This window comes from Pipra filicauda, unplaced genomic scaffold, assembly GCF_003945595.2.
Source record: "Pipra filicauda isolate LSUMZ 115617 unplaced genomic scaffold, ASM394559v2 scaffold538_size336133_pilon, whole genome shotgun sequence".
NCBI classification, from domain to species: Eukaryota; Metazoa; Chordata; class Aves; order Passeriformes; family Pipridae; genus Pipra; species Pipra filicauda.
In genome coordinates this window covers 212,651-228,811 of record NW_024104685.1, presented here as the reverse complement: position 1 = coordinate 228,811, position 16,161 = coordinate 212,651, and the positions used below count along the sequence as shown (strand labels likewise).

General features: G+C 37.0%; 1 long non-coding RNA gene across 1 annotated transcript; it reads right to left on the bottom strand.

Annotated features, from left to right (window-relative positions):
- Positions 1-1,302: 1,302 nt before the first annotated feature.
- On the bottom strand, positions 1,303-13,585 carry LOC120324449. Its single transcript, XR_005565771.1, has 3 exons — positions 13,388-13,585; positions 12,155-12,219; positions 1,303-2,480 (listed from the first exon to the last, which is right to left on the bottom strand). It is a non-coding gene; the product is annotated as an uncharacterized LOC120324449 (long non-coding RNA).
- Positions 13,586-16,161: the final 2,576 nt, after the last annotated feature.

The following is a 16,161-nucleotide window of genomic DNA, read 5'->3' as shown; positions in this document are numbered from 1 at the left end:
TTTTGTTGTGTGGGAGTCTTCTCTTCTTCCTCTCTTTTCCTGAGAAGTTCCCTGCTTCCCCAAGAGGGGAAGTGGCTGATGTTAGGTCCTCAAATCTCAAATAACTGGCTACTGAGCTTGGTGCATGCTGCTTTGGCAAAGTCAGTATTTTGACTTTCAGGTATTCAGGATACAAGTGTTTTTGAATTAGTTCTAGCTACTGGTCTTCAGATCTTTAGAAAACCAGACCTCAAACCTCTGGAGCAGAGAAACTTTAAAGGAGGAATTTGAAGTAGCCACTAGAGGAAAAGTGTGATTTAAAAATAATTCCCTGAACCACAGAGTAACTATACAACACAGAGAAGGCATTTTAGATGCACACACTTTTCATTATGCTGCTTAGTTACTACCTAACCAGAAGTTAGCCCTTTCCTTTTCTTCATAACTAAGCCCAGTATACTTGTCCAATACTGTATTCCTCTAGCTCATCACACTCCCATCTGCTGTTTCTTCATGTGTTCCGTTCAGGTCAGAGATGGAAAAAAACCCCAGTTTTTCATTACATTGACAAGTTGTCATTCAGTTCCTGGGGAGAATGGTAGTATGATGCCAGTTTAACAGGTAAGGAGTTGTTTACATTTTCATATTGTTAACTGAATGTGTTTAATTGAGGGATACATTCCAAGACAAGTAAAAACAAGATTCCAGTCCACGAGACTTAGAAGAAAATGTGTTTCAAAATTACATGGTACCCTACCCAGATTTAATTGCTGCAGAAGTGAGATTGAACAGGTATCTGCAGCCTTATCTTATTATACCCTGTGTTTATAGAGCAGCAAAAGTGAAACCTCAGTATATAAAGTTCTTTGCATTTGCAGCCCTTGGTTTTAAAGGGAAGAAAATGTTAGACCTCTTCTTTGTGATTTTCATTTCTCATAGAGGAACACTGCATTTCTGTTAGACATTTGGCCTTGATTTACATAGAAAGCCAGACTGGAGAAAGCTAAATTCTGGCTTTTCTTTTCTTTTTAACATATCCTGATGGCATAGTTACTTAATAACCAGTAGATACTTGGTCAAGTTAGGATTAGGATGGAGAAATTGAAGGTATTAAGAACCAAAGGCTTTGCAAAAGTTCAGTTGAACAAAATCATTTGTATGATTAAATATAAGTAAAAATACCATCCAGGGAACTACAAAGTATTACTAATCTATAGATACTGCAGAAAGGACAAGAATCCTTATGGAAAATATCTGCCTACTTGAATAAAAAGGACAGTTGATTGGAGCAGTAGAAATATTAAAAGCATAGTTTAGTATAACTCAAATGGTACTGTGGCTTTTATTTCGTAAAAGCACATCTAAATTGTATTCTCTGTAAATTCACTTTCTGTCTGTCCAAAAAACCTACAACGTGGTTTTGATATTACACTGGAGCCACTTTTCCATATCCCCTTTGCCATTTCAGTTGACAGAGGTTGTAATTTCACCATGCTGCCATCTGCAGACATTTCTCCTTTTATAATGTTGAAATTCTGGTTGTTAGAATACACTGAGCTTACGTTATCAGCCCTTCTGTAGGTAGGTTCTGTGATCTTCCACAGAACAAGAGTGGAGTTTTCTTCCTCTTCTACTGCATATTCTATTTCTGCAGCTGCTCTTCCACATACAAGTCTTCCTCGTGCTGTTTAGCAGAGACTGTTTCCAAAATAATACTCTTTTTTCCTTAAATGATGTGTTAGGGGAAAGGTAAACTTGCAAAAAAGAAAGTCAGACTCCTCTCTAACCTTACTGCAACAGGCCTTTAACGACTTTTATCATTTCAGTATCAGAAAACAAATGTCAATATTAGAGTAAGCTGAGTTTGACTTCACAATGCTGCTGTAAGGGGTAAATATATCATTATCTCCATTTACCAGTAGTAGACTGAAGTATAGATAGAATTTTGTGTGTCTGGCCCAAGGTCATGTAGAAATGCTGTAGCAGAAGTATGATTAGATGCAAGATCTTCTGAGTTCTAGTCTAATGCTTAAGAGCTCTCCTTTCTGTGTTAATGGTAATGGGAGGCATTTATACTTATGTAGGAGAACACTAGCCAGAAGAAATGGTTCTTTTCCAAGCATGGCAGAAAATAAATTTTTACTGTTTGTGATAGTTCTTCTCAGTCATAGAATGCAGTTAGCTAAACTTGTTGGGATTTAACCTCAGCAACAAAAAAAATCAGAGGTTGCAAAGTGTAATTCTCCAGTCCTCGTACAGTTAGCATTGCGAGGTTCCAACTTGCTGTTGCTCCAGTGTTTCTGAGTCACATATATTGTTTTAAAGTAGAGAGGAATTTTCTTCCTGCTGTTTTTGACTGGTGGCCTTTTATTAGTCCATTGTAGCAATAAAATATCAAGCTGGTTACCGGTGGTCTATGCATCAACAATGCACGTGATACTTACTGTAGACAGCTAATTTTCTCCTGGGCCACAAAAAGAGCCTTCTTGCTCTTCCGAAAGCTAAGAAAGAAGATAAACAAAAAGCCCTGATTAGTCAGTGTCAGAAAGATATGGCAAGAGGCGATGTTAGAGAAGTATATTCATTCTTTTGCTACTGTTTTCTGTTATCATTATTAGTTGTTTGTCTCTTTTCTGTAGCAGAGCAATGCTTCCAAGGCCTCTGCACTGCCAGAACTGCCAGAGCAGAGGGGGACACTTCATCAATTTATTTCATTTATTTTACTGTGTGCGCTTACTTCCATGTGGTCTCACTAAGAAAAGGACTGAACTATAACTTTCAAAGCTCAAATATATGCTTTCAGTGCTTATGCTTTTGACATCTGTATACTTCATAAAAATGCACAGTTTGTGTAGCCGAAGATATAGATGCAAGGATGTCGCAATAGGAATCAGAATGGCAATTAAAATTTTATAAGAAAATAAAATCAATCTTAAAAGGGTAAAATATTTCTTTGAAGCTTCAATAGGTTACGTAAAAAAGAACCCATGAATATCACAGGAATCTCTTTGTATTGCAAAATATTGCCACTTAGCTGGAAATGAGATTTTTTATTCCAACACAATGATGCAGTTCCACTAGTAACACTGTGCACCAAAACATCTCTATAAGACATTTCTGAGATGTGATGCACTACTGAGGGGTGGGTTTGTTGTTGATTTTTTTTTTCCATTGTTCCACTGACACATTAAGTTCATCACTATGCTAAAATATTTCTCTTCATGAAATTTGGTAATGGTGACAAAGACAGGACGAAGTTCTTTGTATAAGCCATCTCTTATAAACCTAATAAAGGTTGCTATAACCTAGTTGCTAATAAAACTCTACAGGAAATCAAATGAATCACACAATTTATTTGTCCTTGCTGAATACAGAAATGACATAATTCTTTTGTACAATAATGTTACCCAATAGATGGCAGCAGCATCTTTATATTGAAGTACTTTTTTAACAAGTACAGACACATTTGGGATGAATTTCAGCTTCATGCTCTCAGTTGGCAAAAGAAATATGGGATTTTTTTTTTTAAAAAGTAGCATTATAGGAAAACATAGTAGAGTGCATCTTTTTCTAATGGGACTTTTGTCAGTCCTACTCAATACAATCACAATTTTATTCACTGAGAGTGCTGCTGTTCTCACTAATCAAGAGGAAAAAGTACAACTTCAATGATTCCAAATTGTCATTGATTCCTTACTGCAAAAGACTTTGTTTCTGTTTATTGAACAAAAGCTTAGAGGAAATCTCAGCTCCATTATGAGAGTTAGAAGAATGCATATGCGTGTGAACATATATGAGTGTGTACATACACATGTGTGCAGTGCTCAAGCTGCCAATTGAGAAAAATCCATCCTTTTATATAGGAAAAAGTGTTTCTAAATATACTGTTGTTGCATAGCTATTATTTTGGAAAGATGAACAGATCTGCATATGAATGCAGGTTCTCATGCTAGGAAAGATGAATCTATAAAGGTCTGAATTCTTGACATTAGACAAGGATGAACACCAAAAACATGAACACTTCAAAATCACCGATCACATAATTTATGAATAATTTATAACTTTGGCAACAATTATTTCCTAATTTAGAGAAAAACGGAATGTTAGGTGACTGATTTTCAAGTTTTATTTGAAGAAAAAACTTCAAGTTCATTGACCATTCTGGTTGCCAGCAATGCTACATTCAGAGCAAGACAGATATCCTGTTTGGGAATAAAAAAGGACAATTTTGTGATCACTTTCGAAATAATCTCCTTTTTCTCAGTTTGAAAATGTCATTAGTTCACTAGATGCTTATTTACTACATGTAAGTATTATTGGTGCTTCTAATTTCTGATACCGAAAATAACAATGTGATAACTAGAACATGATGCCACAGAACAGTGTTTTCTATTTTCTCAGTAATAACCAGACTAAATAAGATAGACTGTCAGTAAAATAATCCTGCTTATACTTCAGGTAATAGCAGCTATATATGTATATCTTTATATGTTTTTTTATGATTTCTAAAATAGATCAGCATTTTTTAAAGACCGTAAAAGAAATTAAACTTTAATTTGAAAGTTATATTACTCTCTATCAGAAGAGCAAAGCTTTCTGTTCAGCATATCCTATGATATTTTATATCCTTCCCCCACTGAAATACCTTGACTTTCAACAAGGCACTTTGCATTAAGCAGAGAAACCCCTATGCACCCATAATTACAGACAGTTGTTAATTATTGTTAAGTAGTGCATGATTTCTGAATAATTAAAGTAATGAAATCCATTATGCAATACTATTCTGATTTGAAAGAGGAATTTTAAAATTAAGATAATTAAGATGAAAATATCATAACCTCTCCTATTGACAAGTTAACTCACATAAAGGAAGGAACAGTTAGCTGAAGTTTTCTTTTGAAATGTTCTCTAAAAAATTGATGAGCTATAGCTCAGATTGATGCTTTATGCTTAATTAGTCATGTATGGAATTGCTATGCAATTATTGTAGCAATCCATAAACTAACAGTTTATGGTATATTATTAAGTTTAGAGTGTAAGTATAGGAAATAAAAAAGGCAATCAGAAGGAAAATTAGACTAAGATTTGTGAAATTTTACAGATATATGGTAAGGAACCTAATGACTGTTCAGTTCCTCTCCCCATCTTCTAGGGAAGCTATGGTAAAATTTCTAATAGGTAATTGAAATGATAGAGCAACAGAAAGACTTTCATGTAGGAGTAGACTACAGTTCTTTACTGAAGGACAGGGGAGGACATGAGCAGATGTGTTGGGGACTATTTGCAAATGTGCTTGCCTGGTTGTATTAGTTTGGTTTGAGGGGTGAGTCTGTCTCCTTGCACTCTCTATCACTGTTTTATAGAGGAGCAGTGGAAGACATGGAATGGGAGGAAATGCTTCATTGAAAGGAAAGGGAAAAAAGAATAGTATTGCCAAGACCATTTTAGGTCCTCAAAATGTCCCTGAATCAAGTGATAAAACCCCATTTGATTTCAAGAAGGTACAGTTCAAGATTTGTACCTTCAGTGGTGAGTCTTCCAGGAAACAAAAGACATGATGTAGCATTCTTTTTGTACAAAAAAAAAGTGAGAGTAATTTCTTTAGTTGGCATTGATCCCACCAAATTTAAAGTACTTAATTGAAGATCCTAATTAAGAGTATAGTCGACCTGGGTTCTTGTACAATCAATGGAGAGAAACTTCTAGAGGGCAATTCAAATCTTGCATCAACTCAGTCACTGCAGGAGAAGCAGTCTTTCTTCACTGTCTTAATCAGCTTTTTACTAACAAATGGTAGTTGTTTCACATTACAGGGATGGGGGCAGACATTTAGTTTCGAAAACTAAACTCTGAAAGCGGTTCATTTTTTCTCTTTGTGCCATAGCAGAATTTGTTCTTTCCTCTGTCTGCCTTTTCTACCGTCCTTTACGTTGACCTGCTCTTCATGAATATATAGAATATACTGATGATTATACAGGAATCAAAATTTTGACTCAGAACATGATTTCCAACAAAGAAAAAAAAAGTAAAAAAATATTACGACATCAGTCCCTTAATGCATCTGAAGTAATTGAGTCTTTTCTTGAAGACCTTTCAACAGAGGCATGAAAGGTAATGGACACCTACTGTCTGTCTTAAACTGATCTCTCTCAAGGTATTTAATCCTTAAAGCAATTTGTATTTCTCCTTGTTTTCTAGGAATATTGTTTTATATGCACACTGAATTCTCTCTCCCATTCACAAACACAACCTCATTACAGATAATAACCTGTGATGGACTTATTTGCTATTTTTGAGCAATTACTTTAATAATTTCTTGTGTAACCTGCTTCAAATTCCCTGCTATTATCAAAGTCTAGAGAGTCTCAGACCTGAAGACAGGAACTGCAGACAGACTTGACAAGATATTGACATACATCTCGGCTGAATGTTCAGCTGGTGAGATCAGGAATTTTCTCTTTCCTGCCTTTAGCACCGAAAAAGTACTTTAGGTTTGACGTGAGAGTTTTGAACTGGTTGGACTAGGCTGGGCTTTCACTCTAAGGTCTAGTTCAGGTTGCTTGAAATGGTACAGGCATATTTTTCCCCCTTACCAAAATAAAACCAACATAATTTTTACATGCCTGAAGGGCTGGCTGTCTGACTCACAAACCAACCCATGTAATCAGCTTCAGAATGTAATAGCATTGTTCAAGTGACCAGGGATACAGACTGTAGGATTAAATAGTCAAATGCACATAACAGCTCACTTCACCTCTGCAATCAGACAGGTAATTATTATTTCTCAGGATGTCATAGTCCAGCATTTATAAAATTTAAATATTAATTTTAGAAGTCTTAATTATAGCAACCAGAATAGTTCTGTTCAAAATAGTCCCAAAAATAACCTAGCAAGAAGCTAATAGCAATTTATCTGATTGAGGAACAGGTAGAGGTTTAATTAGAAATGGAAAACGCAGTTTGCTTCTATTTGCATAGTAAGTAGGAAAAAATTTGCTCATTTGGGAGAAGTTTTTACTTGTTTTTCATTATTGAAATAATAGGTTATCAACAAATTCACAAAAAATAAGGTTCATTTGATGAACGTAAACATATGATTTGCATTGATATGTGCCTGATCCATATCTATTTTGTTTATCTATAAATATCGGGTAAATAAATTGCAGTATGTAAACAACTTTTTTTTACAGTCATCCTTTTTTTTGATATATGGAAATAACATAATGTGCTCATTTGCTTCACAATGGAATTCTAATTTTAATCACGTCCTTCACTGGCAAGTAAATACTATGTAGTTTTCTATTTTTGTCTCAAACAGTGGTCACATGCTGGTTCTGTGTCTGGCATGTCCACTGGGATTTCCTGTCTTCACATGGCTGCTATGGAGCTGTGTATACTGACTCTCAACAGCAACCCAATTGAAATGTATTGCTATTGAATTTGATGTTATTACTAACAGCACTAAGCTGGAAGACCATGCTATCATAAATACATAAATAAGGTTCATTGATTAATGCTGTAGAATTTAAAGACTGTAGCTGTAATCTGATGCAACTGTGACAGGTTCCATAGATCCTTCTGTGGAGACTTCACATAAATAGGCCAAACAAAACAAGAATGTCTGGTCCCTGTTTCATGAAATGGGAAAACCAAGTACTATAAAATTTAAATAATTTGTTTCATATCTCAGAGAAGAACACTTCTTGATTCCTTTTGTAACTACATTGTTTCAGCTAATTCAAATCTTTTCCCCCTTTCATGCACTATATTGAACTGTCACTCACTTTCCTTCTCTCCTTGAGGATCACAGAACATGAGTCCTTCCTCTCCTTCTCTTCTTTTCCCTCTTCCTCCCCCCCATGACCCCTATTATCAAGATTTACCTATCTGGATGTTATTCACAACCCAGTGGCCCCTTCTCTGAGCTACCAAAGCTATTATATGTCTGAGCTATTGTGAGAATTGTTACAATACTTCCCATTATTCTTAATTTACCTTTGATGGATACAGGGAAATTGTTTTATGATATATATATATATCCAGTGTAGATGTTTGCTGTACAGTGGAGACAATACTTAGAAATTAGTGTTCAGAGCTCCCTGAAGAAAATGCATATTTATTCACCCATATTGCCTAAAGAGAAACTCTGTTTGAAGGAAAGTGATTTTATTATTCTGAGAGAATTGTCTCAACTTAAAAGATTCACTACAGTGGGCTTGAGGGTAGGAAAAAGAAGACCAAGCAGGTGAAATACTTTTTAGCTTGGCAGTTTTGTTATTTTCCTGTGATGGGGATTCAAGTATTTGTTCCAGGAAGTAATCACTAAATGTAAGGTAGAATAAAACTTGCGAAGTGTGATAGAGAACAGTGAGTGGGGGACATTGGAAAATGGAAAACTGAGGTTCAGTCTTCAAAATTAAATTGGTTTCTTTTTGTGTCCTGGAAGGCTGGGCCTTCTGCATTGCTTTTGTTCATCTTGGCCATAAATTTTGTTCTGGGTATGAGATATTTGGTGGATTTTAGTGGTTGTGTCTCTTCCTGAATGAACAATTTCTGATGAAAATGTTTAACTGAAGAATTTCTGACTGGCTGTAGACACTAGAAGGGGTTACTTCAGAACTGTACAATATCAGTACATAACCTGGCAACCTTGGCCATGCTCCTCCCTTAAAAAAACAATGGTCACTTTTTTTCTGCAGCTGAATTAATCAACGAAGGTTCAGTGGAAATGGCGACAGTAAATTGCACAAGCTCTGCATTGCCCCAAGCCTGATCTAAATTAATCTTCTCTGAGCTATGCGTCCTGAATTTAGATCACTATACTGGCCTTTCTTGTAAATACTGTAGAAAATGTAGAATACAAATACTCCGTGGAATACAACATCAAAATAAATGATCTGTTGACTCATCTTTGACATAAAACTTGCCTCATAAAAATTGAAGGAACCTTTCATATTTTTTGAAATGGCTTCTTATAACCCCTGATAAATTACTCCCTCTTTCTGGAAGTAGAAACCAAGTGAATATTTTTGATTGCCATCAAAAAGTGGTATGCTTTACAATCTACACCATTGGTCAGAAAATCAGTTTAGGACTGAAAAAGTTGCATCTGTTACCAAGATTAGTTTACGTAGTTCTCACTTATGGTGGTATCTTATTTTATACAGGTGTTGAAACAACTCAGCAATGAAAATAGAGTAAATATACCATTAAGAAGAAAAAAGGGATAGTCCCCAAAACCCAAATGGCTTTCTCTGACAGTGCTGAATGTACCATCTGTTTCCATTGCATTATAAATTGATGTAGAAAATTGATATGCAGTGCTATTTCTGAGTAGCTTCTCATTTGCATTTGCTTTTGTTAAAAATGAGCCCAACTGAAAACCATCATGGACTTTACAAGGAAGCATTCAAACCAGCCTGGGGTGTTCAAGCCTGAGCCTGGACCCACAGCCAAATGATGCAGCTGCCCACATATGTATAGCATGTTAAAACACAACTTCTGATCTAGGCACCACATGGCTTGTCAGATGTTCAGGCTCCTGGTCAAAATTGTCCACTTTTATTTAGCACTTACATGTACTCATTATGATGACATAAGACTTATCACCTACCACATAAAATAACCATATAATCAGTTAACTCAGGCAGCCAATGTGTAATATCAGCAGTAAGGTCACTTTTAAAGAGTCCCAGGAATAAAAACTCAGTCATCTTTGATTTGCTGTGTGCAGTACAATCAAATCACTAGAACAAAACAGGGTAACCATTTGCCATGGCCATGATTCTGATTAATCTCAATGTAAATCACCATCCAAAGTAATATTTCTTCCTATGGCTAGAGGAAACTGAATTACAGCTTTTTAACCCTTACAGGGTGGACATGGAATAGCCAAAGAGTTTGTCAAACCTAAACTGGTGACATATTGTCTATGTTGGACTCTATGATGGGTGAGAACAAATGTAAATTAAACTCCTTCCTAACATCCACTTCTTTCTTTGCATGACCTGTTTTGGAGAGGCTTAAGAGACAAAAGATGCAGGACCAGCTCCAAGAGGTACGTGTGTATGGTGTGTATGTCTGTCTCAATGAGCAGATGTATTTGTGGAGTAAGTGTTTCCATGGTTTTGCCTCACAGCACAAAGAGCTATGAATGTCTACTTTATTCCAAAAAGCAGTAGCTATCTTTCCTGTTCACTAATAAATCTGAAATAAGATTTTTATTTGATTTAGTCCTCTCCGTTCATTGTTATTTTTTATTAGCTTCTGGAAGGAAGAGAAAGGAGAATTCAGTAAATATTACGTTCGCTCAAAGAAATATGTTACTGTACTATTTAAGCATACTATTGAGTAGGGGTGTTAGAACCAGTGTGAATGTAAACCTTCCTGTGTTGTCTATTTGTATTTCTGGTACTTAGAAAATTTCATTCAAAGATACAATCACAGGCAAGGTTGAGCCCCTCTCACAATGATGGGATGCAAAGGATTGTCTGCAAAATTGCTGAGAAAGATGGCAATAATATCCACACCTCTGCAGACAGCAGGAAAGCTAATTTTGACAGCAGGCTGGTGGTATATAAAGGATGTGGGTTTGCGCAGATTTACCACAGGAAAATTTGGATCCATCATTCCACATTCTGGGCTTAAACAACAGCCTGGAATCCACTGGGCATTAGACCGAGCTTGTGGTTCCCGGTTGGCAGGACAAGCAAGGAAAAGCTTAATTTGCCTTTCCTATGTTCTCTATCTTCTGCCTGTGTAGAGCTTAAATACCTGGTTTCTGGGTTGTTATGGTATAATGTCGCATTATATGTGTGTAAATATAGAAGAATCTTTCCAGAAGATTTAATCTGAGCAGGCAAGTGGTATGTTGCTCAAGAAAGCTTTGCCACCTGGAAAGAGGTATCTTTCCCAGGAAGAGTCTTAGGTGTTTTCTCCTCCTGAATTCCAGAGCAGCTGACTCCTTGGTATGAGAAAAGATAAGTCCTTGCAGCAATGTTTGAAGGCCCCTACAGCAGTGGGGTCAGGAAATGATAAAAGCCCTGAAAAGAGCAGAGGGCGTCTCTTTCCCAGGCCCACCACACCTTGTGCCAAAATGTTAGTGTTCTTGGCTTTTGGAAATAAATCTCCCTAAATCCTTCCACTGCCTGATATTTTGGGATATCTGCACATAATCTTTCTTCACAATGTGATAATGTGAAAATCCAGGTAAATGCATAAATAACAGATATTTGAAACTCACTGATTTCCATCCAGTAAAAGAGGTTGGTTTATTTCTCTATATTATTTGTTAATGAACTGGAACTTTTCCTTGTCAAATTCTCAACTGGTATTTGCTTGTCAATCAAGCCACAGCTTTTTAAAATTTTGAGGTCATAGTAATCAAAATGTTCTGTATTAATGGCCTTATATTTTTCCTTTATGTTGCCATGTCTTGTTGATAGGATGCCAGAGAAGGAAGAGATCAAAATTAACATATTCATTGAGAAACTGGAGATTTAAGCCTGCTATGCATTTACTCTAAAGAACCTGAAAGTATAGAAGATAGTGAATCTGGAAGTATAAATACAGAGAATACAAGATAAATTCAGCATGTGTTGTAGATATCTAATTTTATTCTACTTTCTTGACAAATTAAGTCTAAAGGGTACATTTAACATTAAAAAAAGTATAGTCACTTTTTTCTGATTGTATCTAAAGTATCGGATGACAACATGAACATTACAATTAGGAAAAAGCAAAAGATACCATGACATAATGAACACAAATTAGCATAGATGAATTGGTGATATAATTCAGACACAGGTTTGTGACAATATGAGGGATCTCAGCTGTTTATCTGAAGGCTGTAATCCCAAATGTTGTTGCAACTCCTGTTGATTTTAATGTTGCTTATGTGTAGCTGGGTCACTGTCAGCTTTTGTGCTACACTGAACTTACTGCAGGGGTACTTTCAGAAACTTGTGCTTTATAATCTACTTTCTGGACAATAAGTGTATGGCAGCATCAGTGTCAGTCTATTTACAGTGTATGAGATATATTCCTCCTTGGGAATTGTACAATCTAATTTCAGTCATATCTATAGGGACACGGGTGCTGTCTGCTGCAGAAAAGAACTTGGTGATATTTCTGTCTGCTTGTAAAGCTGTGTCTCTAATGACATGCTGGGACCTACCTTGTGTCTTTACTGTGGCTTGCTCTTGCTTAGTTGCATCCCTTGAAGTGTTTGCACTGGCATATCTGAAAGACATGAATACCAGAGAAAGAACTGAGTTTTGTGTCGACTCCTCTTCCTGCACTTAATAGTGCTTTCTTTGTAGGTGCGCTGGGCAGAGGAAGCAAAAAACAACCTTAACAGACCTTCTCTTCTTTAGATTTTTACTTTTGCCTTATTTGAATATTCTGCTACCCAGGCTAGCTACTGCTATAAGACTTATCACCTACCACATAAAATAACCATATAATCAGTTAACTCAGGCAGCCAATGTGTAATATCAGCAGTAAGGTTACTTTTAAAGAGTCCCAGGAATAAAAACTCAGTCATCTTTGATTTGCTGTGTGCAGTACAATCAAATCACTAGAACAAAACAGGGTAACCATTTGCCATGGCCATGATTCTGATTAATCTCGATGCCAACAGCTTCCAGTGGCTGTGTATATATGATTTTTCACAGGAGCGAACAAAACAAGTGGTGATTGGCCTTCCAGGGAACACTACCCTGGCACCCAATCACTCTGAGCCCCTGACTCTCGGCGGGGCAATCTCAACCCATGACAGCCGTCCATTCCTTTAGAAGTAAACGAGGTGTGTTTGGGTGATCATGGAGCAGGACTTCAGGTCTTCCCAAGAGGGTAGACTTGGGCTTAGGTCAGTATAATCAAAGATCACAGTCTTCACAAACTCATACAATAACCAATAACTGAATATTGTTAAGAATTCTCTCAATAGAGAGACAAAGTAAAACAGAAACTAAATTAATTTTGCAAGATCACAAAAAGAATCAGTGACAGATGTCAATGACATCAATGCATAGCAGTTTTTTCTTAATATGAATGCTATTCTGTCTTTTAACCTAGTACTCTCCTGAGATCATGCAATACTTGGTGAAAAAAACATTCAGTCATATTTCCTGTTCAGGATTTGTTGTTCTAAAAATGTTATATTAGAGACTCAGACTCTAATAGAGATTTTTCTTCTCACTAAAACAATTTTGAATCAGTGCTAAAGCAACATTATAGTTGGTATTGATCCTACTGAACAATGAAAGTGTATATGTTTGTGGTTATCTTACCTATCAATAAAATATTTAGAGAAAAGAGGTGTGCAATCCTTGTAGTTGTTGACAGCAGCAACAGTAAGAAACACTGCTAAAACAGAGACTTTCATTGATCATTTATAAGCTAATACCTTATGTGTCAGTCACTCTTTCACTTCCAAGGTATAGATGTGGAGGGGTGGAAGTTTTGCTGCTGTCTGATGAGGAGCTGCTAATGTATTCCTCCCTGTTGCATGTGAGCTTCATCAGCTTCTGGAGCATTCAGCAGCTGGGAATAGCTGCTCAGTTTTGAAAATATAAAATAATCAATTTTCCTTTTCAACAGGTGCCTTTTTTTCCATTGACCCTGCAAAGAATTGAAGAAATAAGATCTAAGGTAGATATATTTCAGGTTGAAAAAATGTCTACCATGTCCTTAGCCATTTTTCCAGCTCCTGAAGATATTGAGGCATGCATTCTGTCTCTCAAGACCAATAGGATGACTCTCCAGCTAGCTAAGAGAATGCCACTTAGCACTGCAACTGGCAGGGGCATCCTAGGAGATAATGTCACAGCAATCTACTACTGCTTTGCTCCTGTAGAACTGACTCCGAAAAAGGGGAAGGTGTTTATCTGTAAAGTTTGAAAATCTTGTACTGCAGCCACACTTGTTCTGTGGAAGTAATGAAAAAAGATTTCAGCCCCGAAGGCTCTGAGAGCTGTAGCTTTTACAAGCACTAAGAGAACAGCATGAAGTTGAAATCTAGTCATTCTTAGATATGTTAGAAGCACCTTACCTACTGGAGTGTCTTGTCAGACACTTATAGGTTTACTTGTTCTAAAAAACCAAGTGGGATTTTTTCTTTCCCCTGCATCAATATGAAAGAGGAATGTTGAACGAGGGAGAGGGAGAGTAGTTCTTTTGGCTGGGGTGATTGACACGCACAAAAGAACTGGCTGCAGTCTGTATTCCAGACTGATGGCCCTCAGAAGACGCCTCAGGGTTGGAGGCGAGTTTTTTTTCTCTACTGGGGAAATGGCAGGCACTTCACTTTTGCCCTGACTCGGGGAAGGTGTGCATGTGGAGGGATTTTCAGTGTTTTTTTTTTTTTTTTTTTCGGCCGGGTCATCTGGCTGCTTCTGGCCCCGGTTCGCCTCTGTTCTGCACCCTGTTCTGCCCTCAGTCCAGACCTGCTGGGATTTCATCGGAGAGGCTCAGCCGATCTGCGAAGGAACCTTTGAGAGAGGAGTCACCCCTTCCCTCCTCCGCTCCCATGTTTGGCAGCGGCTTGTGTGCATCAATGAAGGGGGGGAATCACGGCCACAGCCAGCCACCGACAGTGTGAGTATGTGGGAAGAGCCCCTTTTTCCCCATTTCCCCTTCCCCTTCTCAGTGGGGGGGAATCTCCATTTCGGCTTCTTCCGCGCCCTGGGACCCCCACATGGCGACTGCCAGGGCCCAACAGCGCCCCCTGCTGGCCGACACAAGCAACTGCAGGCTCTGCTCCTCCAGTGATCCAACAGCGCCCCCTGCTGACCGTGGTTAGAATTGTGGCAAAAAGCTGAAAGTACTGAACTGGTTTTTTGGAAGGAACTTTGGATATAGAATTGTTGTTTAGTTGTTTTTGTGTTCTTTTGTTGTCCTGTCAATACACATATATCCTTTAATAAAGAGCTGTTATCTTTTCTTTCTCCATGCTTCCCCAATTGAAGCCTCTTAATTTCAGATTTACAGTTGCTTAGAGGGAGGACCTTGATCTTTCTCAAAACTCATCCTCCTTAGCAAAACACTTCAGCCTCATTAAACTGAGACAACACTCTAGTAAGTTTTATGGAATTAGTTACATTTTACTAATTTTTTTCTTTCTACTGTTGTAGGGAAGAACACACAAACAATAAGAGTAGTCTGTTACATGTGGGAAGAGGAAAGAAAATTACTACACATAGTTTTTCAAGGGGAAAACTTTATAACAAAGAAAAAAGGGAGAAATTATTTCCTTGCAGATCTTAAAGTGCTGCATCTAAAAATGCAGGGAAAACAACAGATTGTCTGTACCTCTTTAAATTTTCCCAAGATAATCCACTGAAAAAGAGTATTTCTATCTTCCAAAAAACCTTATATAGATAGCAGTAGATTTTCAAAAATATGTAGATAAATATGAATTTTTCAATGACCATAGAAATGAAAGGATTACTAATCACTGTGTTTGTGATTCCTTTTCTGATGTTTAAACTCTGGGGAATAACTGATTAAATACTAAACTGTGTCACCTTGTAAGGACACTTTAACAAGTGTGTTTATCTTTCAAGGACATTAATGTGTGTGATGCAAGGAAAACTACCTAATCTGAACCGTGAAAGTGCAGGCAGGTAAACACCTGTGTCTTCACTCTCTCCTTAAAAATAATAACTGGAGTCAATATTGGAAAAAAACCCTCAGTAAAATCTTTCTGGGTGCTGAATGATAGACACATCATTTAGTGGGGAAAATGCCAGACAACCTGAACAGTCCAAATAACAATAAAACCTTTATCAGAATAATGTTTATTCGATTTAATTTAAATTCTTTTGGGGTTGAATCCTGAATAACTTTCTTAACTGGTATTTTTATAGTCAATCACTTGTACTGTGCTGAATAGCTCAAGTTAATATTTGAGTTTTATATGTCAAATATAATTTATCTTGAATAGTATGATCTTTCTCTTCATTATTTTGAGTGGTTTATTATGATATTTTTTCAGTGTTTGATTATGGGGGTGTATGACACTGAATTCCAAACCTGTCACATTGCCTCTTTTAGGGATGATTCTGCAAATACTTACAGGCAGGCATCATTTATTCTGTGTAGTTCAGTTAAGTGTGCTGTAAGGTACCTGGTAACAAACTCTGTGAAATGTTTGTAAGACTAGGACTTTAAATTTTAAGT